The sequence below is a fragment of the Bombina bombina genome, chromosome 2, assembly GCF_027579735.1.
Source record: "Bombina bombina isolate aBomBom1 chromosome 2, aBomBom1.pri, whole genome shotgun sequence".
In the NCBI taxonomy this organism is placed as follows: Eukaryota; Metazoa; Chordata; class Amphibia; order Anura; family Bombinatoridae; genus Bombina; species Bombina bombina.
The window spans coordinates 766,761,189-766,789,161 of record NC_069500.1 but is presented as its reverse complement, the minus strand read 5'-3'; positions in this window follow the sequence as shown (position 1 = coordinate 766,789,161).

Genomic DNA, 27,973 nt, shown 5'->3' with positions numbered 1-27,973 from the left:
ATATATATATATATATATATATATATATATATATATATATAAAAGCAATGTATATATATATAAAAGCAATGTATATATATATATATATATATATATATATATATAAAAGCAATGTATATATATATATATATATATATATAAAAGCAATGTATATATATATATATTTAAAAGCAATGTATATATATATATATATATATATATATTGACTCTCTCAACATTTTTAAATTACTTAATGGGTTCATCTGCATCCATGTTTTATGTTTCCTCTCTCATTTGTAAAGTTTGGTTAAGTATTGTAGCAGTTTTTTCTTTTGCATCTGTGTTTCCTCTCTCGTTTGTTTTTCTTAATCTATTTCCTTGAGGTACCAAATAATTGTTCTAGGGCTTAAATATAATGACACTCACTGACACACATTATCTCTCACACATACATGCAAAGATGGACTTTAATTGCTCACTTCTAATAAAGATGCGCTTTAACCTTTTCATTTAATACCGCATGATACTGCTGCCCACTTCAAAAGTAATACTTTTTGTGAGCTAACGGTTTGAAATACACTCAGCGCCCTATCCCTATGGCACTTCTATTGTAGCTAGAGCACAGATTGGAGAACAGTCCAAGCCATTAGCTCACAAAAAATATTACTTTGGAAGTGGGTGGCGGGAGCGTGCAGTATTAGAATAGCGCGGCTAGATTAAAAAGTAAGTTACAGCGCATCTTTATTAGAAGTGATCAGTTAAAGTCCATCTAAAATATCGCTTAGATTCAGGATCAAATTATAAAAAGTGAAAGTTTACCATCACTTTAAGTTTATGTCACACATTCAAGCACATACCTAGGCAGACAAATTGAATTTAGACAGATGGGTGCCCTTGGTAAAAATAGTCTATACCTAATCTCACCATAAAATTGAACTGGGAAGTGATAAATATATTTTAAATGCCTTTCTGATATAAATTAGTATACAATTACTATAGTAATTAATGCTCTGACACTAAGGGCCAGATTACGAGTGGCGCGTTAACAGTTATGAGCGAGTAAAAAGTGGTTTATGGTGGGTATTTGTGGGTGTCGGGTTTACCGCTCATATTAAAAGTTCTAGTTATGCTAGAATGATTACTGAGTTCTCAGAGCTTTGGCTAACTGTTTAACAACAAAACAAAAAAGTGGCACAAAACACAGTTACACTCATTAATAACACTATTTAATATAAATTATTTTTTTTTTAAAAAATATTGCACAAAAAAGTTATTAGAAGTTGTTAGAAAAAATAAGGCTGCAAAGGGCTTTAACAAAGAGATACATACATATAAATGTCTAAATATGTATATGTATGTATGTATATATATATATATATATATATATATATATATACAGTATATATATATATATATATATATATATATATATATATATATATATATATATATATATATATATATATATGTGTTTTATAAGAATGATTGGAACCAGAATAAATATAACAAGATCCAGTAAATACACACTTGCTAAAATTAGGGTAATTGCAAATGTGCAGTGCACAGAGGTAGTAACACTATAAATACTATAACAACAAGAGAAAATCATGGAGCAGAAGTGCAAGGTACTAAAATTTCCCTTCCACAAATGCTCCAAAAAGTCTACCCCTATCTGGCACAATACTATAAGCATAAAAATAAAAAATCAGAAAAATCCCACCTTGGTATGCTGAAAAATAAGTCATTTAATGTAAATTGGAATATACAACAACATAATTATGTAGGTATGAATAAAGCCACTATAGCGGTGTAATTAAACAGTGTCCACTGCAGAAGAATATCATAAATTCAAATTGTCTCCAAGGGTACCCTTTGAAAAATCAATAACTTCGGAGCTCACAAAAAGAATTAATTATATATCCACGATTAGGTAAAGTTAACCCCAAAGCAGGAGTTAGTATCCCAAAGGTAATTAATCCTTGTCTCCAAATTTTATGCGGTAATAAGCAGTCAAAAGAAACAGCAGTAAGTCCAGGTTAAAATAAAGCAGTAGCGGTAAGGTAGAAGCGCACAGAGCAGTCTCCCCCAGTAATGACAAAGCAGTCCGTATAAAGCAGATGCTAGTATAGGCAGGGTTAGTTAGTCAAACATATATTTCTCACCCATAGTTGTCCATGGCACAATATCCATATACTTGTATCGCCGTAGTGAATATAAGATGTGTTACTCACCTAACCCTCCTGACAATATCACAACTAGCTCCTGAGACTGGGAAGCCGGTTGCTAGTGATGTCGCGAACATAAAATTTTGCATTCGCTAACCACGGACGCGAACTTCCACAAAAGTTTGCGAATGGGCGAACCGGGCGAACCGCCATTGACTTCAATAGGCAGGCAAATTTTAAAACCCACAGGGACTCTTTCTGGCCACAATAGTGATGAAAAAGTTGTTTCAAGGGGACTAACACCTGGACTGTGGCATGCCGGAGGGGGATCCATGGCAAAACTCCCACGGAAAATTACATAGTTGATGCAGAGTCTGGATTTAATCCATAAAGGGCATACATCACCTAACATTCCTAAATTGTTTGGAATAACGTGCTTTAAAACATCAGGTATGATGTTGTATCGATCAGGTAGTGTAAGGGTTACGCCCACTTCACAGTGACAGACCAAACTCCCCGTTTAACACACCGCAAACAACCGCAAACAGTCCATTTGCACAACCGCAAACTCCCCATTTGCACAAGGTTGGATACCAAGCTAGCCATGTCCCGTTCCTTGTCCTCACTGATGTCATTGAAGGTCTCTTCCTCCACCCAGCCACGTATAACACCAAGGGTCCTCGAAAGGTGACAACAAGCCCCCTGGGACGCCTGCTGTGTTTGGTCTTCCACCTCCTAAAAGCCACCTTCCTGACTACTCTTCTTCAGTCTCCTCTCTCTGCGTTGCCTCTCTCTGCATTATTATGAGGTGTGTTAAGTAGTACTATTCCTATCAGTTTAATCCCTGTTACGTCCCCTATCAGGGGACGTGTATATGGTATGGATTTTAGGAACCGGGAGATGGAAAAAGATGCTTGGTTGGTCCTCCTACTTCAAATTTGGAGCACTGCGCGTGCAATCTACTGTGCCACCAGATATGAGTGGTGTGTTAAGTAGTACTATTCTTATCAGTTTAATCCCTGTTACGTCCCCTATCAGGGGACGTGTATATGGCATGGATTTTAGGAACCGGGAGATGGAAAAAGATGCTTGGTCGGTCCTCCTACTTCAAATTTGGGGCACTGCGCGTGCAATCTACTGTGCCACCAGATATGAGTGGTGTGTTAAGTAGTACTATTCTTATCAGTTTAATCCCTGTTACGTCCCCTATCAGGGGACGTGTATATGGCATGGATTTTAGGAACCGGGAGATGGAAAAAGATGCTTGGTCGGTCCTCCTACTTCAAATTTGGGGCACTGCGCGTGCAATCTAATGTGCCACCAGATAGGAGTGGTGTGTTAACTAGTACTATTCTTATCAGTTTAATCCCTGTTACGTCCCCATCAGGGGACGTGTATATGGCATGGATTTTAGGAACCAGGAGATGGAAAAAGATGCTTGGTCGGTCCTCCTACTTCAAATTTGGGGCACTGCGCATGCAATCTACTGTGCCACCAGATATGAGTGGTGTGTTAAGTAGTACTATTCATATCAGTTTAATCCCTGTTACGTCCCCTATCAGGGGACGTGTATATGGCATGGATTTTAGGAACCGGGAGATGGAAAAAGATGCTTGGTCGGTCTGTCCTCCTACTTCAAATTTGGGGCACTCCGCGTGCAATCTACTGTGCCACCAGATAGGAGTGGTGTGTTAAGTAGTACTATTCTTATCAGTTTAATCCCTGTTACGTCCCCTATCAGGGGATGTGTATATGGCATGGATTTTAGGAACCGGGAGATGGAAAAAGATGCTTGGTCGGTCCTCCTACTTCAAATTTGGAGCACTGCGCGTGCAATCTACTGTGCCACCAGATATGAGTGGTGTGTTAAGTAGTACTATTCTTATCAGTTTAATCCCTGTTACGTCCCCTATCAGGGGACGTGTATATGGCATGGATTATAGGAACCGGGAGATGGAAAAAGATGCTTGGTCGGTCGGTCCTCCTACTTCAAATTTGGGGCACTGCGCGTGCAATCTACTGTGCCACCAGATATGAGTGGTGTGTTAAGTAGTACTATTCTTATCAGTTTAATCCCTGTTATGTCCCCTATCAGGGGACGTGTATATGGCTGGATTTTAGGAACCGGGAGATGGAAAAAGATGCTTGGTTGGTCCTCCTACTTCAAATTTGGGGCACTGCGCGTGCAATCTAATGTGCCACCAGATAGGAGTGGTGTGTTAACTAGTACTATTCTTATCAGTTTAATCCCTGTTACGTCCCCTATCAGGGGACGTGTATATGGCATGGATTTTAGGAACCAGGAGATGGAAAAAGATGCTTGGTCGGTCCTCCTACTTCAAATTTGGAGCACTGCGCATGCAATCTACTGTGCCACCAGATATGAGTGGTGTGTTAAGTAGTACTATTCATATAAGTTTAATCCCTGTTACGTCCCCTATCAGGGGACATGCATATGGCATGGATTTTAGGAACCGGGAGATGGAAAAAGATGCTTGGTCGGTCGGTCCTCCTACTTCAAATTTGGGGCACTGCGCGTGCAATCTACTGTGCCACCAGATAGGAGTGGTGTGTTAAGTAGTACTATTCTTATCAGTTTAATCCCTGTTACGTCCCCTATCAGGGGACGTGTATATGGCATGGATTTTAGGAACCGGGAGATGGAAAAAGATGGTTGGTCGGGCCTCCTACTTCAAATTTGGGGCACTGCGCGTGCAATCTACTGTGCCACCAGATATGAGTGGTATGTTAAGTAGTACTATTCTTATCAATTTAATCCCTGTTACGTCCCCTATCAGGGGATGTGTATATGGCATGGATTTTAGGAACCGGGAGATGGAAAAAGATGCTTGGTCGGTCCTCCTACTTCAAATTTGGGGCACTGCGCGTGCAATCTAATGTGCCACCAGATAGGAGTGGTGTGTTAACTAGTACTATTCTTATCAGTTTAATCCCTGTTACGTCCCCTATCAGGGGACGTGTATATGGCATGGATTTTAGGAACCGGGAGACGGAAAAAGATGCTTGGTCGGTCCTCCTACTTCAAATTTGGGGCACTGCGCATGCAATCTACTGTGCCACCAGATATGAGTGGTGTGTTAAGTAGTACTATTCTTATCAATTTAATCCCTGTTACGTCCCCTATCATGGGACGTGTAAATGGCATGGATTTTAGGAACCAGGAGATGGAAAAAGATGCTTGGTCGGTCGGTCCTCCTACATCAAATTTGGGGCACTGCGCGTGCAATCTACTGTGCCACCAGATAGGAGAGGTGTGTTAAGTAGTACTATTCTTATCAGTTTAATCCCTGTTACGTCCCCTATCAGGGGACGTGTATATGGCATGGATTTTAGGAACCGGGAGATGGAAAAAGATGCTTGGTTGGTCCTCCTACTTCAAATTTGGGGCACTGCGCGTGCAATCTACTTTGCCACCAGATATGAGTGGTGTCTTAAGTAGTACTATTCTTATCAGTTTAATCCCTATTATGTCCCCTATCAGGGGACATGTATATGGCATGGATTTTAGGAACCGGGAGATGGAAAAAGATGCTTGGTCGGTCCTCCTACTTCAAATTTGGGGCACTGCGCGTGCAATCTAATGTGCCACCAGATAGGAGTGGTGTGTTAAGTAGTACTATTCTTATCAGTTTAATCCCTGTTACGTCCCCTATCAGGGGATGTGTATAAATATGGCATGGATTTTAGGAACCGGGAGATGGAGAAAGATGCTTGGTTGGTCCTCCTACTTCAAATTTGGGGCACTGTGCGTGCAATCTACTGTGCCACCAGATATGAGTGGTGTGTTAAGTAGTACTATTCTTATCAGTTTAATCCCTGTTACGTCCCCTATCAGGGGACGTGTATATGGCATGGATTTTAGGAACCGGGGGATGGAAAAAGATGCTTGGTTGGTCCTCCTACTTCAAATTTGGGGCACTGCGCGTGCAATCTAATGTGCCACCAGATAGGAGTGGTGTGTTAAGTAGTACTATTCCTATCAGTTTAATCCCTGTTATGTGCCTTTTTTATTTGTTTGGTTTTTGAAGCCACAGTGCTGCACCAGAGGCCAGAAAAATTAGACATGTACACATGCCTGAAAAATTCGGTATTGTTGCAGCCGCTGCTGTAGCAGCGGCCAGAAAAAATGATGTTTGTTTCCCAGGCAGAAAGTGCCCTAAAACATTACGGCTTGAACCCTAGTTGGTGGCGGATAAGTCACGCAAGTCATCCGGCATTCAGAGATAAAATACAGCAGCGTGTGGACCATTTTTAGCCCAAGGCAGCTCATCTCATCAGGCCTTTTTTAGTCAAATGTATCACCCAATGTCAGTCCCTTCGGGATCCATCCCTCATTCATCTTAATAAAGGTGAGGTAATCTAGACTTTTTTGACCTAGGCAACTTCTCTTCTCAGTGACAATACCTCCTGCTGCACTGAAGTTCCTTTCTGACAGGACACTTGAAGCAGGGTAGGCCAGAAGTTTTATCGCAAATTGGGATAGCTCAGGCCACAGGTCAAGCCTGCACACCTAGTAGTCAAGGGGTTCATCGCTCCTCAGAGTTACCTGTCGGACGAGTCGTTCTCTGAGGGTGGACCCTGAAGGGCTGTGGCGATGCATAGGACTTAAAAAGCTCTGCATGTCCTCCATCAACAACACGTCTGTAAAGCGTCCTGTCCTTGCCGGAGTGGTCGTGGGAGGAGGAGGATTACTTTCACCTCTTCCCCTGTTAGATTCCCGTTGTGTGTGACATCACCCTTATACGCTGTGTAAAGCATACTTTTTAATTTCTTTTGGAACTGCTGCATCCTTTCCGACTTGCGGTAATTCGGTAATATTTCAGGCACTTTATGCTTATACCGGGGGTCTAATAGCGTGAGCACCCAGTACAGGTCGTTCTCCTTCAGCTTTTTTATACGAGGGTCCCTCAACAGGCACAACAGCATGAAAGACCCCATTTGCACAAGGTTGGATGCCGAGCTACTCATGTCCCGTTCCTCGTACTCAGTGATCTCACTGAAGGTATCTTCTTCCCCCCAGCCACGTACAACACCACAGGTACCAGATTGGTGACAACGAGCACCCTGGGATGCCTGTTGTGGTTGGTCTTCCTCCTCCTCCTCAAAGCCACATTCCTCCTCTGACTCCTCTTCCTCACAATCCTCTTCCAGCATTGCCGCTGGTCCAGCAAGCGATGCTGATAAGGCTGTTTCTGGTGGTGATGGTGACCACAACTCTTCCTCTTCACACTCATCTATGGCCTGATCCAGCACTCTTCGCATGGCACGCTCCAGGAAGAAAACAAATGGTATGATGTTGCTGATGGTGCCTTCGGTGCGACTGACTAGGTTTGTCACCTCCTCAAAAGGATGCATGAGCCTACAGGCATTGTGCATGAGCGTCCAGTAATGTGGCAAAAAAATTCCCAGCTCCGCAGAGGCTGTCCTAGCGCCCCGGTCATACAATAGTCGTTAACGGCTTTTTTTTGTTGGAGCAGGCGGTCAAACATTAGGAGTGTTGAATTCCAACGTGTCGGGCTGTCGGAAATCAAGCGCCTCACTGGCATGTTGTTTTGCCGCTGGATATCTGACAAGTGCGCCATGGCCGTGTAGGAACGCCTGAAATGGCCACACACCTTCCTGGTCTGCTTCAGGATGTCCTGTAAGCCTGGGTACTTATGCACAAAGCGTTGTACGATCAGATTACACACATATGCCATGCACGGCACATGTGTCAACTTGCCCAAATTCAGTGCCGCCAACAAATTTCTTCCGTTGTCACTAACCACTTTGCCGATCTCCAGTTGGTGCGGAGTCAGCCACTGATCCACCTGTGCGTTCAGGGTGGACAGGAGTGCTGGTCCGGTGTGACTCTCTGCTTTCAGGCAAGTCAACCCCAAGATGGCGTGACTTCCGTATCTGGTATGTGGAATAGTACCTGGGGAGCTGGGGGGGTGCCGTTGATGTGGAGCAAGACGCAGCAGCAGAAGAGGACTCATCCGAGGAGGTTATGGAAGAGGATGGAGTAGGAGGAGTAGAGGAGGTGGCAGCAGGCCTGCCTGCAAGTCATGGCGGTGTCACCAACTCCTCTGCAGAGCCACGCATTCCATGCTTGGCAGCCGTCAGCAGGTTTACCCAATGCGCAGTGTAGGTGATATACCTGCCCTGACCATGCTTTGCAGACCAGGTATCAGTGGTCAGATGGACCCTTGCCCCAACACTGTGTACCAGACATGCCATTACTTCCTTTTGCACAATCGAGTACAGGTTGGGGATTTTCTTTTGTGCAAAGAAATTTTGGCCGGGTACCTTCCACTGCGGTGTCCCAATAGCACCAAATTTTTTGAACGCCTCAGACTCCACCAGCTTGTATGGTAAAAGCTGGCGGGCTAAGAGTTCAGAGAAGCCAGCTGTCAGACGCCGGGCAAGGGGGTGACTTTGTGACATTGGCTTCTTACGCTCAAACATGTCCTTGACAGACACCTGACTGTGGGCTGATGAGCAGGAACTGCTCAAGGCGAGAGACGGAGTGGCGGATGGTTGAGAGGGGGCAAGGAGGACAGCAGTGGTTGACGTGGCTGAAGATGCTGGACCAGGAGGAGGATGGCGGCTTTGAGTTTGTGTGCTGCTTGTACTCATGTGTTGATCCCATAGGCATTTGTGATGTGCGATCATGTGCCTTCGCAAAGCAGTTGACACAAAAAAAATGCCACACTGCTGAGCTCTGCGATGACGGCATTCTGGTGGTGGCAACAGCATGCATTGATTGGCGTGCTGTCTGGCTGACCCCGGGTGCCGATGCATGCTGTCTGACTGTGCCACTAGCTCCTTGCAACGACCTCCCCATGCTTCCAACTCATCTCCTCCTCTCTGTCTCCCCATCTGAACTTTCCCCCCATTCTTCTTCTCTTCTAGCAGGCACCCACGTGACATCCACGGACGCATCGTCATCATCAACCACTTCACTTGTATCTGACAACTCAACGAAGGAAGCAGCAGTGGGTACAACATCATCATCACACCGTACGTCCATGTCTGTAATGCTGCCTGACTGAGACATATCACTGTTATCTACATCCTCTGTCAATGATGGTTAAGCATCACTAATTTCTTCAAACTGATGTGTAAATAACTCCTCTGACAGATTAAGTGAAGCGGCTGTGGTGCTAGTGTTGGTGGTGGCGGCAGGCGGGCGAGTGGTAACTTGAGAGGTGCCCGAAGCTAAGCTGGAGAAGGATGGTGCGTCAAGGTTCCGAGCGGAAGCTGTAGAAGATTGGGTGTCCTGTGTTAGCCAGTCATCTATGTCCTCAGAACCTTTTCGAGTTCATGGTACGTGGCCTCTGAACACTGGGCATTATTCTAGGGCCAAAGAGAATCACAGCACCACGACCACGACGGCACCTGTGGGGTGGCCTGCCTCTGCCTGTCATTTTTTTTTTAAATGTACACTTACACTACTATTAAACAAGATATGAGTGGTGGCACTGGGCAAGTGGGCACAGTATACGCTGTGAGCCTGACACACAAAAGCAGACTGATGTTTCACAGTCAAAAAAGTTTTTTTTTTTTTTTAAATGTACACTTACACTACTATTAAACAAGATATGAGTGGTGGCACTAGGCAAGTGGGCACAGTATACGCTGTGAGCCTGACACAAAAAGCAGACTGATGTTTCACAGTCAAAAAAGTTATTTTTTTTTTAAATGTACACTTACACTACTATTAAACAAGATATGAGTGGTGGCACTGGGCAAGTGGGCACAGTATACGCTGTGAGCCTGACACAAAAAAGCAGACTGATGTTTCACAGTCAAAAAAGTTTTTTTTTTTTTAAATGTACACTACTATTAAACAAGATATGAGTGGTGGCACTAGGCAAGTGGGCACAGTATACGCTGTGAGCCTGACACACACGCCTGCAGGCAGGCAACTGCAAATAGATTACACAAGCAGACTGATGTTTCACAGTCAAAAAAGTTTTTTTTTTTAATTTACACTACTGTTACACCAGATATGAGTGGTGGCACTGGGCAAGTGGGCACAGTATACGCTGTGAGCCTGATACACATGCTGGCAGGCAGGCAGGCAACTGCAATTAGATTACACAAGCAGACTGATGTTTCACAGTCAAATTTTTTTTTTTAATTTACACTACTGTTACACCAGATATGAGTGGTGGCACTGGGCAAGTGGCCACAGTATACGCTGTGAGCCTGGTACACACGCTGGCAGGCACGCAACTGCAATTAGATTACACAGGAAAAAAAAACATACTGATGTTCTAGCCCCAAAAAGGGCTTTTTGGGGTGCTGTCCTTACAGCAGAGATCAGATGAGTCCTTCAGGACTGTAGTGGACACTGAATACACTAGCCTAGCTATAGATTTCCCTATTAATCAGCAGCAGCTACAATGTCCCTCCTCTCCCTAAGAATGCAGCTTCCGAATGAATCTAAAATGGATTCTGTCCAGGAGGTAGGAGGGTCTGGGAGGGAGGGTCTGCTGCTGATTGGCTGGAATGTGCCTGCTGACTGTGAGGTACAGGGTCAAAGTATTACTCAATGATGACGAATAGGGGGCGGATCAAACATTGCATATGTTCGCCCGCCACGGTGAACGCGAACATGCTATGTTTGCCGGGAACTATTCGCCGGCGAACTATTCGTGGACATCACTACCGGTTGCCTGTCGCTATACACGCTTACCGTGATAATCCGATGCTGTAGTACTGTCTGTGCAGACTTTTACCTCAATGCATATATGGTCCCTTGATGAGACTTATCCTTAGTTCCCAGCTTCTGTAGTGAGACACATGTAGCTGCCTTCTCTTGCCTTGCGCTACGTACGTTTCACCCCTCACGGCATGGGGCTTCTTTCAGCTGTGTCTGATTACGTCACAATTAGGTAACGCTGATTGTAAGACCAAATGCTCCACCTCCATTCACCGAGTGAATTGTAACCAGTCAAAATGAAAGAAACTTTTTGTTTCATTTAAAGGCACAATACACCACTAAGTGGTTACTAGTAGCTTAATTTTTAACGTTGCATATACAATTATTCCAAACATTTCAAACAACAATTACTTATTGTCAAATTTAAGGTTGGTTAGGGAAAGAATTCAAGGATTTGTAGCATTTAAGCTAAGTGCTGAATTAGGCACTATTGGATTAGATAAGGTTAGTTAAAATTTAACACTTTATTTAACATATATACAAAGACAGACAATTTACTTAAATTGGATCACTCTGTAGAAACAAACAATCATAAATTGTTTCTATATCTTATCATTCCAAGTGACCCAACTGTAACATCATAAAACCAAACCTTAACCAAAAGGTAAAGGTAAAATATAAGGGCTACGTGCTCTAGAGAGTACTATAGTGGTGAAGTTTGTATTGAGTAGGTTTCAAGTTTGAGTCATACAGTGCTCACACAGGCTATGCGCTCAAAGGCGTCCTCCTACCTGCGTACTGCTGAGATTTAACTCAGTCAGCCGATTTCTAGCTGATCCCTATCAATCAATATCACAACATTCGTACAGTCTCAGTGTATCTGTCAGGATTTGGATAAAGCTAAAGTTGCTAGGTTTTTGAGGTATATATATATGTATTAGCGATTTCCGTTCAAAGTGCTTATCATCACTACTTGAACTAGTTCTGAAAAATATATAGGCACCATAAGCCCTTTTATCAAATCAGATTATTACCCTTAGATCGCTATATATATATATTTGTAAAAGTAAACACTTTTGAAGCGGCAACAATAGTAGCCAAACAGATTATTCGTAACTTAGTTTCTAACACCACGCTAGAGTTCCAGAGCACGCCCACCGACGCGTTTCGTCACTTGTACGTGACTTCGTCAGGGCATAGGGCCCGCCCAGCCTCAAATGCCGTCTTTTATCCTCCATAGTTGCCATGGTAACGGCTTTTGTATTGCGGAAGTGTCCACCGCAATATCTACGGCTAATAAGTGTTACTCTCCGATATTACTGTTAGGTAATGTGTGATATGTCCGGTGTAGGCAAAATTCATGTCATTTATCTCAGATTGTTATAAGGAGCATTTATGCAGTAATAGAGAGATATCCTCCGACTGACTGAATGATTTTTACAGACACATCAGCAATTACATATGTATTGTTTGTTTTTCACAATAGTGAGTGCGTTCTATTTCTGAAAATCTTTTCATGAAAATATAACAGCAGTTTATGCTAAACAATGTATTATTTGACATAAGGACGAAGGGTTAGATGTTTTTTAAACATAAGTCTATAAGTATGCGTATACTCGTTCTAAAGGTTTTTATTCTCTAGTGTCAAACTGACAATTCAGTATGTATCTATTGAGTATACAAGAATGTAAAGGAATGTATGTCTATATGACTTAGTAAGCTTTATAGATGATTTTATCATAGCACATTTTTGTGAAGTTTACACATCCATCCTATGCTTATCTAAATAAAGGAGCCAAATCCTTGTTGCTCCCTAAGAGGATATGCATATAATTTTCAACTATATATATAGTCATCTTTAGTAGCTACATCCCTTACTTCTTGCTTTATTACCAATCTATAGACTTAGGTATAGATCTTTGATTCGATCTTCAATTAGAGTATGATCTCTAGAGAAAGCTCTTATAAGAGATTGCCTCATTTAAACCCTTTGGTGATGCAGATTTTAGTTCATGTATCCATCTGCATTCTTTTTGAAGTAAAAGTTTGTTAATATCACCCCTTCTGCCCTTAAGTTTTAGTTGTTCTATGGCAAAGAAATGTATCTGATATTTCTCTTGAGGATGAACTGTGTTCATATGCTTAGCTACTGGTACATTTCTGTCCCATTTTATGTCCCCTATATGTTCAAGGACTCTTGTTCTTAATTCCCTTGAGGTTTCACCTACATAGATTAGGGGACATTTGCACATGGCTACGTATACCACTCTCTTGGTTCTACAGTTCATAAATTCCTTTATAGGGTAATTTTTCCCTGTTTTTGGATGAACAAATTGTTTCATTGGGGACATATTTTTACACGCTTGGCAGCGGCCACATTTAAAGAACCCTTTAGTTTCTTGAAGCCATGTTTTCTGAGGATTTTGTACAAAGTGACTCCTAGTCAGGGTGTCTTTCAAATTCTGCGATCTCCTATTAGTTATCTTTGGTCTATCAGCGATAACTTCAGACAATTCAGGGTCCTCCTGTAAAACGTGCCAGTGTTTTTGAAATATGTGTTGGATACTGCTGTGTTTTTCATCAAATGTACCTATAATTCTAATTTGCTGACTGTCTTTATTTCTGTCAGTGTCTATTTTTTCCTGTAGTAGGGGTGCTCTCTCTAGTGCCTTAGCTCTTTGGTAAGCTTTTTTGAGGCATCTATTAGGGTAACCCCTTTCTTTGAACCTTTTTCTTAGCTCTTGAGCTTCCAGTTCAAAATCTTCTAATGAACTGCAGTTGCGCCTAGCCCTCAAATATTGGCCATATGGGATGCCCATCCTTTGGCTTTTAGGATGGTAACTTTTCCAGTTTAGGAGATTATTAGTGGCTGTCTCTTTCCTAAATAATTTTGTACTTAGGGATCCATCGCACTCTTTTCGAATTTCTAAGTCTAGAAAGGAAATGCTTGTTTCTTCAATCATAGAGGTATAGTGCATACCATGAGTATTGTCATTTAGCCATAACATAAAATCATTAAAGTTCTCTTTGGAACCTGTCCATAGTATAAGCACATCATCGATGTAGCGAATGAATAAATCCATATACTTCATAAAGGGATTCATTTCCTCATTGAGGATATATGTATGTTCTATCCAGCCTAAAAACAAATTTGCATAAGTGGGGGCACAGCATGTGCCCATTGCTGTGCCCCTTTTCTGCAAGTATACTTTATTATCAAAAAGAAAGTAATTGTGTTGTAACACAAAATCAAGTAGTTCAATTACAAAGTCATCAGCCTCACTACCTTTTGGGTTTGTCATTTTTAAGAAAAATTGTACAGCCTGTTTTCCTAGAGAGTGTGATATATTTGAATATAAGCTCTCTACGTCAATGCTTGCTAGTAGTGTATTCTCACTAACATAAACATTTTCCAAGCATTTTAGAACTTCTTTAGTGTCTTGGACATATGATGTCAGTGTGTGTACATATTGTCTTAGTTTCTTATCTAAGAAAGTACTGACTTTTTCAGTCAAGTAACCGTTCCCAGATACTATGGGTCTTCCTGGGGGTGACAGTAGGTTTTTGTGAACTTTTGGCAGGCTGTAAAATGTAGCTACTCTGGGTTTCAATTCACTCATATATTGATGTTCTGATTTTGTAATGATTCTTTCACCATACCCTTTGTCTAATATAGATTTCAGTTCTTTTATATATATTAGTGTCGGGTCTTTAGATAAAATTTCATAATTATCTTTATTTGTTAGAATATCAAGACACATCTTTTTGTACTGAGGGTTTGACATGATAACCAAGTTACCGCCCTTATCGGCATTCTTAATTGTTATATCAGTGTTGTTGGTTAATTCTGCCAATGCTTCTCTTTCTTTAAAACTAAGATTCTTTTTAGTTTTACTTTTGCGATTAAGGGCTTCAAGTTCTGTAGTTACCAATGTTACAAATTTGTCTATCGTAGGATATTTGGAGATTGTGGGCATGAAGGTACTCTTAGGTTTCACAATGCTATTTGTTTGTATAGCATCAGTGTCATCATTTTCATCTAGTAATGTTTTCATTAGAGTGACAATTTCTAAATCCTCTTCATCCACTCCCATATCCATAAGGCATGCTTTATTCGCCTCCTTGTGGTATTTGTGTAGTGCCAGTTTTCTGGCAAACAAATGTGTGTCTTTAACCCAATTAAAGGTGTCATATTTGGGGGTAGGGATAAAGGAAAGCCCTTTGGATAGTAAACTATGGTGTTCATGTCTCAGAGTAATTTTTGCCAAATTGATGACTTGTAATTGATTATCTTTCATTTCTGTTTGTTTGGTTTTCTCTTGTTCTGTTGTCTTGTTTTTACATTTGTTTTTGGTGGGAACAGATCTTTCTCTAAAAAAATCCTAGTAATGGATGGTTCCGTCATAGGTGTTATAGCTGTAGTTGTGGTTATTGGTGTTGATTCTTCTTCTGACAATTCTGACTCTGTAGAAGAACTTTCTACTGTGGTATTTTTATCTTTATTTTCCTGTATCTGTCTCACATTTCTACGTCTGTAATTAACTTTATAAATATTGCCTTTTTGATGGTCTGACCAGTCTCTCTGTAGTTTTCTATTTTTTGTTTCACTAAGTTCTTCTTTTAGTTTATCAATATGGAATTTTAGTTTTTGATCTAAAGCCTCAAAATCTTTGTCTGAGGTGAATTTATTGGTTTGTATTCTTGCCTCTTCAACTAATTTTGTTAGTTGCTCATATTGACTTCTTTCATATTCTAATGTCAGTTTCATCAGATCTAATGAGCACTGTGTCAAAATTTCCTGCCACCTTAAGACAAAGTTCTCATCTGGTATGTGAAAAGAAGGTGCTAATTGTATCCTCAGACCCCTAGGAATGAGTTTATTTTTTACATAGTTTTCTAGACTAAAAATCTCCCAAAAGGTCTTAACTTGTTTTTTCATAATTTTAGCTATACTTTTGAAGGCTTCTTCTATGTTTGTAGCTTTTGGACATATATTGCCTACATTTAGTGTAAAGAGCCTTTCGGCCTCCTGCTTCCATTTATCAAAGTCAATATTGGAAGATAGATAGCCCGCCATCGCTATCTATTCTTTTTACCTTTAAGTTCCCAAATTCAAAGGATGTGAATTGAATCACTATTATAATAAGGTTGGTTAGGGAAAGAATTCAAGGATTTGTAGCATTTAAGCTAAGTGCTGAATTAGGCACTATTGGATTAGATAAGGTTAGTTAAAATTTAACACTTTATTTAACATATATACAAAGACAGACAATTTACTTAAATTGGATCACTCTGTAGAAACAAACAATCATAAATTGTTTCTATATCTTATCATTCCAAGTGACCCAACTGTAACATCATAAAACCAAACCTTAACCAAAAGGTAAAGGTAAAATATAAGGGCTACGTGCTCTAGAGAGTACTATAGTGGTGAAGTTTGTATTGAGTAGGTTTCAAGTTTGAGTCATACAGTGCTCACACAGGCTATGCGCTCAAAGGCGTCCTCCTACCTGCGTACTGCTGAGATTTAACTCAGTCAGCCGATTTCTAGCTGATCCCTATCAATCAATATCACAACATTCGTACAGTCTCAGTGTATCTGTCAGGATTTGGATAAAGCTAAAGTTGCTAGGTTTTTGAGGTATATATATATGTATTAGCGATTTCCGTTCAAAGTGCTTATCATCACTACTTGAACTAGTTCTGAAAAATATATAGGCACCATAAGCCCTTTTATCAAATCAGATTATTACCCTTAGATCGCTATATATATATATTTGTAAAAGTAAACACTTTTGAAGCGGCAACAATAGTAGCCAAACAGATTATTCGTAACTTAGTTTCTAACACCACGCTAGAGTTCCAGAGCACGCCCACCGACGCGTTTCGTCACTTGTACGTGACTTCGTCAGGGCATAGGGCCCGCCCAGCCTCAAATGCCGTCTTTTATCCTCCATAGTTGCCATGGTAACGGCTTTTGTATTGCGGAAGTGTCCACCGCAATATCTACGGCTAATAAGTGTTACTCTCCGATATTACTGTTAGGTAATGTGTGATATGTCCGGTGTAGGCAAAATTCATGTCATTTATCTCAGATTGTTATAAGGAGCATTTATGCAGTAATAGAGATATATCCTCCGACTGACTGAATGATTTTTACAGACACATCAGCAATTACATATGTATTGTTTGTTTTTCACAATAGTGAGTGCGTTCTATTTCTGAAAATCTTTTCATGAAAATATAACAGCAGTTTATGCTAAACAATGTATTATTTGACATAAGGACGAAGGGTTAGATGTTTTTTAAACATAAGTCTATAAGTATGCGTATACTCGTTCTAAAGGTTTTTATTCTCTAGTGTCAAACTGACAATTCAGTATGTATCTATTGAGTATACAAGAATGTAAAGGAATGTATGTCTATATGACTTAGTAAGCTTTATAGATGATTTTATCATAGCACATTTTTGTGAAGTTTACACATCCATCCTATGCTTATCTAAATAAAGGAGCCAAATCCTTGTTGCTCCCTAAGAGGATATGCATATAATTTTCAACTATATATATAGTCATCTTTAGTAGCTACATCCCTACTCTGAGATAAATGACATGAATTTTGCCTACACCGGACATATCACACATTACCTAACAGTAATATCGGAGAGTAACACTTATTAGCCGTAGATATTGCGGTGGACACTTCCGCAATACAAAAGCCGTTACCATGGCAACTATGGAGGATAAAAGACGGCATTTGAGGCTGGGCGGGCCCTATGCCCTGACGAAGTCACGTACAAGTGACAAAACGCGTCGGTGGGCGTGCTCTGGAACTCTAGCGTGGTGTTAGAAACTAAGTTACGAATAATCTGTTTGGCTACTATTGTTGCCGCTTCAAAAGTGTTTACTTTTACAAATATATATATATAGCGATCTAAGGGTAATAATCTGATTTGATAAAAGGGCTTATGGTGCCTATATATTTTTCAGAACTAGTTCAAGTAGTGATGATAAGCACTTTGAACGGAAATCGCTAATACATATATATATACCTCAAAAACCTAGCAACTTTAGCTTTATCCAAATCCTGACAGATACACTGAGACTGTACGAATGTTGTGATATTGATTGATAGGGATCAGCTAGAAATCGGCTGACTGAGTTAAATCTCAGCAGTACGCAGGTAGGAGGACGCCTTTGAGCGCATAGCCTGTGTGAGCACTGTATGACTCAAACTTGAAACCTACTCAATACAAACTTCACCACTATAGTACTCTCTAGAGCACGTAGCCCTTATATTTTACCTTTACCTTTTGGTTAAGGTTTGGTTTTATGATGTTACAGTTGGGTCACTTGGAATGATAAGATATAGAAACAATTTATGATTGTTTGTTTCTACAGAGTGATCCAATTTAAGTAAATTGTCTGTCTTTGTATATATGTTAAATAAAGTGTTAAATTTTAACTAACCTTATCTTATTGTCAAATTTAGTTAGCACTTACATCATGGGGATTTACATCTTTATAATCTATTGGGGAGAAAAAATCATAGGGTGAATTGTGAATAAACCAGATATTCATATATGAAGGGGTCAATTTTCCATAAGTATAACAAATACCTGAATATTTGGCTATGTTTCTGAGATGACTGACAATACATATTTATCATTATAAAGATACAAATTGATACAATTTAATTTCCTAGGAAGGGGGCAAAGTTAATCTCCTCTTTCATCCCATTAGGTTTTAGGGAGCATAGATTATATATCCATTTGCACTCCTTTTGTAACAATAATTTGTCCAAGTTACCTCCTCTTTCATTAAGTTGAACTCTTTCCAAACCCCTAAATTTTAAGATAGTCTCATCACTGTTATGATTAAAGTAAAAGTGTCTTGCTACACTACTTGTTTTAATGAGTTTGTTTTTTATATCCCTCTTGTGTTCTTTTATTCTTTCCCTTAGCTCACGATAGGTTTTCCCAATGTAATAACTTGGACAGCTACACTGCACCATATATATCACTCCTTCAGTTTTACAAGTTATATGTCTTCTAATTTTGTGTGTATTACCTTGAATGTCACAGAATATGTCACCCCTTATTAGTTTGTCACATACAGAACATTTTGTGAATCTAAAGTTACCATCTCTATTTTTATGCCTTTTTAACCAGTTATGTTTCTCCTGATCTTTAAATAAACTGCTTACTAGGCTATCCCTCAAATTAGGTACTCGTTTAGCTGTCATGCTAGGTTTAACCCCTGCCATTTTTTCTATTGATTTATCAAGGGTTAGAACATGCCAATGTTTCCTCAAAATAGAAGTTATCATTTCCCATTGCTCATTAAATGTGCTTACGAATCTAATAATATTCTCATCCTTGTTTACTCTTGGATTAGATAAAAGACTCTCTCTATCACTATCTCTAGCCCGACAAAAGGCTTGTTTAAGTCTTTTAGGGGATAACCTCTTTCTTTGAATCTAGATTCCAGGGCTTTTGCCTCCACTTTGATCTATCCATATTTGTACAATTTCTACGATGCCTTAAATATTGGCCCTGAGGGATATTTTTGAGTAAATGTGGTAAATGATGGCTCTCCCAGAACATCACAATATCATCAATAAATCTAAGCCATACGCTAATATGACTTAGATCAAGGTTGGAGGCATCAAGGACTACATCACGTTGCCCATTGCTGTACCCAAGATTTGTTCATAATATTTATTTTGGAAAATTATGAAATTATGAGTTAGGATAAACCTCAAAAGTTCCAGGACAAAATCAGTGTGTCTTTTGTATTTGCTTTGTTTTTACTTGGGGAGACTGCTCTGCTTCTACCTTACCGCTACTGCTTTATTCTAACCTGGACTTACTGCTGTTGCTTTTGACTGCTTATTACCGCATAAAATTTGGAGACAAGGATTAATTACCTTTGGGATACTAACTCCTGCTTTAGGGTTAACTTTACCTAATCGTGGATATATAATTAATTCTTTTTGTGAGCTCCGAAGTTATTGATTTTTCAAAGGGTACCCTTGGAGACAATTTGAATTTATGATATTCTTCTGCAGTGGACACTGTTTAATTACACCGCTATAGTGGCTTTATTCATACCTACATAATTATGTTGTTGTATATTCCAATTAACATTAAATGACTTATTTTTCAGCATACCAAGGTGGGATTTTTCTGATTTTTTATTTTTATGCTTATAGTATTGTGCCAGATAGGGGTAGACTTTTTGGAGCATTTGTGGAAGGGAATTTTTAGTACCTTGCACTTCTGCTCCATGATTTTCTCTTGTTGTTATAATATATATATATATATATATATATATATATATATATATATATATATATATATATATATATATATATATATATGTATGTATGTATGTATGTATGTATGTATGTATATACTGTATATATATATATATGTGTGTGTACATATGTATTTATGTATTTTTATGTGTATATATATATATATACACATATAAGCACATAAATAAATATGTACATATATATAGACACGTATATAAGTGCATTGAAGCCCTATGCAGTTAAGTAAATGAAATCATGAAAAAGCATATTTATGCAATATTCATTTAATCGTGTTATACTATGTATTTACTGTAAATATTTCCCGTTCCGATGTTCTTCACATAGAAGAATATGTTCTATGTATTTTTAAATAGATATTCCTATATATATATATATATATATATATATATATATATATATATATATATATATATGTATACCTATATATTATCATGTATATATAGATATATTATTATTATTTTTCTTTATTTATGAAGCGCCAACAGATTCCGCAGCGCTGCCCATGGGTACAAAGATAAAAGCACACAGGAGAAACAATACAATAAAAGACAATATTTTACAGACAAATACAGGGGGAATTGAGAGCCCTATTCCCGTGGGAACTTACAATCTAGATGGGTAGAGATATATATTGCACCAAAATACTATATATATATATATATATATATATATATATATATATATATATATATATATATCGAACAATACATATGTGATATAGCACTTGTAGACGGATATAGAATTCCCAGGTATACAATGTCAGTGTCTTTAGAAAAGGGGGGGGGGGCAGTGAAGTCCTGTAAAGTAATGCTGGTGATAAGTGGAAAGTATATTACTCACGGACAGTCACCACTAAAATTGATCCAACATTGATATATTTATATACTTTATAACTTTATAACATTTAAACCTCTAAATGTCTGCCTGTTTGTAAGCCACTACAGACAGCCTCTTATCACATGCTTTTTTATTAGCTTTTCACAACAGGTGACTGCTAGTTCATGTGGGCCATATAGATAACATTGTGCTCATGCCCATTGAGTTATTGAAGAGTCAGCACAACACAGCACTAATTGGGTAAAATGCAAGTCAATAGATAATAAATAAAAAGTCATGTGATCAGGGGGCTTTCAGAAGAGGTATGGGGGCCGAATTATCAAGCTCTGAATGCCCCTGTTTCTGCGTGAGCCTTTAGACTCGCCGGAAACAGAAGTTATGAAGCAGCGATCTAAAAAAGACTGCTGCTCCATAACTGGTCCGCCTGCTCTGAGGCAGCGGATAGAAATCAACCCGATCTCATACGATCGGGTTGATTGACACCCCCTGCTAGCAGCCGATTGGCCGCGAATCTGCAGGGGTCGGCAATGCACAAGCAGTTCATCAGAACTGCTTGTGCAATGATAAATGCCGACAGCGTATGCTGTCGGCCTTCATCGATGTGCAGCGGACATGATACGCTACATTGTATCATGTCCGCTAGCACTATGATACGTTGGCCCCATAGAATACAAGGTAATCACAGAGGTAAAAAGTATATTAATATATATGATTATGCAAAACTGGGGAATGGGTAATAAAGGGATTGTCTATCTCTTAAAACAAAAAAATTCTGGTGTAGACTGTCCCTTTAATAGAGCTATAGCTCAGCTCTAAGTGAAAAAGCTCAAGTATGAAACTTTCAATTAAAGATGGAACAGGAAACATCAAGATGGATGAAAAAGTTTAATAATCAACTCACAAATCACTCGGGTACAAAGGAAACAAATGAAAAGAATCACACACTCATATGCTGAACCACCGATATCAGTGGACTGGTGGGACTCTGATGTCACAAGGAGGGTTGAGACTTTGAATTTGAATACAGTGTAGCTCATCACAAATGCAGATAATGGCGGTTCAGCGGTTGGGTGTGTGATTCTTTTCATATGTTTCCATATGTGATTTGGGAGTATTACACTTTTTAATCCATCTTGATGTTCCCTGGTCCATCTTTAATTGGACGTTTCATACATGAGCTTTTTCCCTAAGAGCTGCATTTCCTTACAGGACTTCACTATTTGTTTTTTTCCCTTTTCCTAAGGACACTGACAATGGCCTTGTATACCTGGAGATTCTATATCCTTCTAAAAGTGCTCAATCACATTTGTATCGTTTGTTGTTTACACATTTTACCTACTTATTTATAGAAATATGTACTTAAGAATAAATAGAATAAAATCGCTACCGCATTTTCACATTCCCCATTGAAGTCTATGAACAAAAGAAAGTTTATAAAAAACCTGGGGGTCAGTGGCATGTACTGGATCTTAGGACTTATGTCAGTTTATATCTGGCATACAAAGAAAAGCAGAAACAGGCATATGTTATGAGGTTTTACTTGTAAATAGTTTTTACAAAGGAGGCAGAAGGAATACAGATCTGATGGGAGGTCTTATTTTTATATAGTATAAAGGGTAAAGTAGGGGCATACATCTGATCTGCAGTCTCACTTGGGTATACAGCTGGCATGCATCTGATATTATGTTTCACTCAGGTATATATGGAATGGTTTTAATGGTGACCACAGGGGCAGTCATTTGTTCTAAGGTCTCATTTAGGTATATAGCTGGCATAAATGGGGAAGCAGGAGCATGCATCTGATCATAGATCTCACTTGGGTATATACAGTAGCTGGCCTAAATGGGGCAGCGGGGGCATACATTTAATCATAGGTGTCAATTAAATATGGTATAAAAAGGGCATGTATCTGGTATAAAGGACGTCTCTCTCAAGCATTAAGCTGGCAAAAAATACAATAATTTTTGGTGATTAAATAGCATTTAATTATTTTTTATTAATTATCACTGAGAGTCATGGGTAGGAAAGGAGACAAAAATGTATCTTTGCTTTGGGTCTACTATCACTACTTTTGTCACTGAATGCATCTCCAACCTTATAGGTTGTCAGTGCCAGTTCTCTATGACACCCTTAGTTGGGGGCTGTGACATATACATCACCTTGTTAGACCATGTTCATGTTGGTATCTCAGTGCCCCCTGTCACTATGTTTGCAATTACATTATATTTCTGCTCTTTCTCTTACCTCTCAAGTACGCTTGAAGCTTCTAGAAACAAGAGGAGTGCAAATTATTTTACATAGACTTTGGAATAAGAGATAAAATTGCAGGGTGTATCGTGAGAACAATTATTAATGTGACCGTAATGTAAAATAAGCAGAAAAAAATACTGATTTCATTAGAAAATCACTTTCATCACAACATGTACAGTAAATGAATACCACATGTTATGTAATAATTTATTTATACAAATAAAGAAATGTATTATTATATTAAATTATTTTGCAACAAACTATTACAATTGTGGGACCATGAATTTCAAATAAGGGAAAACGTTTCCTTCTTTTGAAAAACATCTCCTTTTCCCATATTAGTTAATTGAGCCCATTACACAATTAGTGCCCTTCCCTATTTGTAGATAAAGTGGAAAATAATTCCCCCCCCCCAAAAAAAGGTGCGACCAAGTTACAGAGCTCAACTGATTAAATTTTGTAGTACCATTAAGAGATATTTACCAATTTTACATAGAGATAACATGCAATTTTCAATATTGTCACATGGTTGCAGGTATATACCCAGAATCAATTGCAGGACCAATAATACTAAGACTCCAGTATGGTTAGCAAGGATAAAGAGTATAGACCTCCCCTACAGAACCACCCTAAGGCTCACATAGATCCACCTGCCTACTATTTAAGGCCACAGAGCGAGCAATATAATTTTTTTTCCAGCTTTTTTCCACGCAACGGAAATAGCACACTCTTCAGGTTTAGCGCAACTGAAAACCTTGCGTAGAGAGTAAAAAATGTTTTCATTAAACACAACATAAATACATTTAAAATTACGGTTACACTCATATAAACACTATTTAATAAAAATTTAAAAAGCTATAAGGGTTAAAAGGCATTGGTATATGACAAGGGATTTGACTGCAAAGGGCTATTTTGTATATATACATACTTATACATGTCTAAGGGTTAGATTAATGCTAGAAGTTACATTTTTGCGTGCGTTGGGTAGCGCTGGTGTACAAGTTGAAAGTTAAAAATTTGCGCTTGCACAAAACCTGATGCACGCAAAAAGTTAACCACAGGATATTGTGTTCATAAAGCTTTCATTCTGTTGACTGATTTGAATTTGGATATGAAAATCAACCAATAGAAATGCAAGAGCATCCCTATATAAGGGGGAACGTTGTATTCAATCTTCAGTGTGCTGCGGTAACAGCATGAAGACAGGTCAGATGGAAGAAAAGAAGAGGATCAGTTGGAAGAAGAGGACAGCCCCCAAAGAGCCCGGTGTAAATTGGTGAGTACTAACTTTTGGTGTTTAGCTGTAGGTTGTTCTTTTTTTGGGTGTTTTTTTTAGGTTGGGTGGCATTTTTTAGGTTAGCTTTTTTAAACTTAGGTTTTTAAGGGGAGCTCTATCAAATGATGCCCTTTTCTGGTTATTTTTTTAGGATGGGTTTTTTGTAACGTGGTTTTCTTTTTGGTTTTTATTTTTTGTAACATAGGGGATCTTAGGTTAGGGTTCTTGGAGGGTTTAGTGGTTAGGAGTTTGCGTTGAGGAGTTACAGGGTTAATAGGTTAGATGATAGATTGTGATGGGGGTTGTGACAGTTTAGGGGTTAATAGTGTAGGGAGTTTATAGCGGTGGTGTGTGTGTCAGTGTGGTATTATTAGTGTAGCGGGGTAATTTGCGGTGGGGTGTGTGCCGATTTAAGGGTTAATAGTGTAGTCTAGCTAAGTTTACGCTTGAACTAAAGTGCTAAATAGCATTCCACTTGTAATCTGGCCCTAAATACATTTCATGCACCACCCTCTAATTATGGGGGCTGCCATTTTGGAACCTAGGTAACACTACAGGTATCTCATGGAGACCAAACAGGACAGCACTGGAATGACAGCACCCATGACTAGCGGGAAGTGGTATTTAGTGTTTAATATCACTTTAATATTATTAACATTTATGTACAATGCAAACCTCTCAGCACCTGCATTTTATAGTCATATCAATTTATAAATTAAAACACAATTAATTCAAATCACCCTGGTGTTTTACATTTAAAAATAAGAATATAGAAATGTGCAAAAGATATAAGCAAAAAAGTTGACAAAATGTCTTGAAGAAAATATGTGTGTGTTTCACCATCCACAGTTCTAATTTTCTAATTGAATAAAGAGTCGTAAGCAAAATAAAAAAAAGAGAATAATAGAAATAAATATAAGTGATTAAAAGATAGTAAATGTCACCCACTGGTATTTGACACCTCATAAATGACACACTATATACCCTTCAGTCTCTAACAAACGTTGTAGGGAATGTGGGCAAATTGGAACCATGCTCCATATCTGGTGGGATTATTGAATTTACGTGGGATTATCCAGTAATACATTGCTGTCGGTGTTTTATTAAATTAGCTAGTGATCATATTATTGGCATTCATATCCCTCATTCTCCTGAGCTATACCTATTGAACTTACCTCCTAAAATACCTTTATTTTATTGGTGCTCACTTCTCAATATAATGGTAAATTGGGCATAATGTATACCTCAAAGGTAGAAACAAGTTACTGACCATCTTAGAGTAGAGTAATCTGGTATCACACTTTCACTTAAGAAAAATGATACTTCAACCAAATAGGCAAATTGGACACAATAACAATTATTGAATTTTACTGGGACAGTTGGATCTTCTGATGGGCTGTGGCTTATTTATTTCTATTTAACATTTTTAAATTAGTCTTTACCCCTCTTTGCCTTCCTTATTTCTACATTTCTTGTCAATGTACTCTCAGGTCACATGATTATCTGTTTGATGGCAGCTGTACTCTTGATATAACTATTTTAATATTTGTTTGATGATATCTCTCTCTCATTGTTACTGTTACTATTTACCTTATATCCTTGTTGTTATTTATCTAGCATTTGAATCTTTCTTTGTTTGCTTTTGCCTGTTTTGTACCTTGTAACTTATTTCTGCAAAATATAATAACAATTATTAAGCACACAAAATATAGGTGGGGCCCATGTATTCTCCTATAAGGACATTCCTTGATGATATCACAATATAAATAATTATAATCAACTACACTGTCAAAATAATTATAGAAAATATCAGCAATGGCACCACTGATACTATCACATATCAGATCATGCAATAATAAATCTATTGAATCTGCTAATCTGATCTCACCGATATCACAGTGAGGCTCTACCCCAAGGCAATGCATTTCACTATAAGTCACTCAAACTGCAATAAAACATTACCATATATTTTTTTCCCGTTGCATAATTGTTTTTAACTAGGTTTCAATTATTTTCTCCCTTCTTTCTTATTATTTCTCATGAACAGAGTATAATTCTGGAAACAGTATTGCTGGCATTCAGAGGTTTTGGATACTGTGGAACCACCTGCTAATTTAGTAGAGAACAGTGATGCATAGGAAAGCGTGGGAAAAATCTACATCTCTTAAAGAAACACTAAAGTCAAAATTTAACTTTTATGATTCATATAGAGCACACGTTTTTAAAAACTTTCCAAGTTGCTTTCATTACCAAAATGCAAACAATCTTTATATATACATACTTTCTGAGGCACATCTCCTACTGAGCATGTGCAAGAGTGCATAGTACATACAGTAAGTATATGCATTCTGTGATTGGCTGATGGCTGTCACATGATACAGGGGAGGGAAAATGGAACTAACTGAAATTTGCAGAAATAAAATCTACTACTCATTTGAAATATAAAGTAAGTGTTATTACATTGTCTTTTTATTATGTATTTGTTAATTATGCAATTATACTGTATTTACTGGTCCTTTAAAAAGAACTATAGCTTTTAAAATGTAACTACTTGTTCTTTTTTTATCATTTATGATTAAATATATTTATATTGTTTATATTGTTATATCAATTTCTTCCCTGGCTTCCCTGTCAGTATTTTGCCTGGTTACTAAGGGCCCCGTTATCTAAAGCTCTGTGGACTTGTGAGATTTTCTTGACAATAGTGTGTGTAAAACAGGTGTTCCCTACATTTAAGTATGTGAAGGCAATATATACAATGGGGCCTATCTATCAAGCTCTGAATGGAGCTTGAGGCCCCGTGTTTCTGGCGAGCCTGCAGGCTTGCCAGAAACAGCAGTTATGAAGCAGCGGTCACAAAGACCGCTGCTTCATAAACTGTCCGTCTGCTCTGAGCAGGCGGACAGACATCGCCGGAAATAAACCTGATCGAGTACGATCGGGTTGATTGACACCACCTGCTGGAGGCCCATTGGCCGCGAGTCTGCAGGGGGCGGCGTTGCACCAGCAGCTCTTGCTGAATATGGCGAGCGTATTGCTCTCCGCATTCAGCGAGGTCTGGCGGACCTGATCCGCACTGTCGGATCAGGTCCGCCAGACTTTCTTAAATAGGGGCCAATATTGCTAAAAATATCAAAATTTAAAAATCATATTAAACGAATAAATTAAATATTGAAATAATAATATGCAGTAAAAAATTAAAAGCATATTGTTTTCCTTATTGCAAAATGAGTTTTCTCACCTATGTTAGTGGGCTGAACAAAGGCATTCCATGCGCGCAGCTGAAATTTCTCCTCCAGTCTGTTGGATTTTGTAAACATTTTCTCGCAAACTGAAAGGTGGCTATATAGTGTCAATATACACAAAACACTCACTAGCCGCGTAGAAAAACACATTTATACACAAATAGAGGCAATTGTAAGATACTATGGGCCAGTTTCTGAGTTGCGCGCAAAA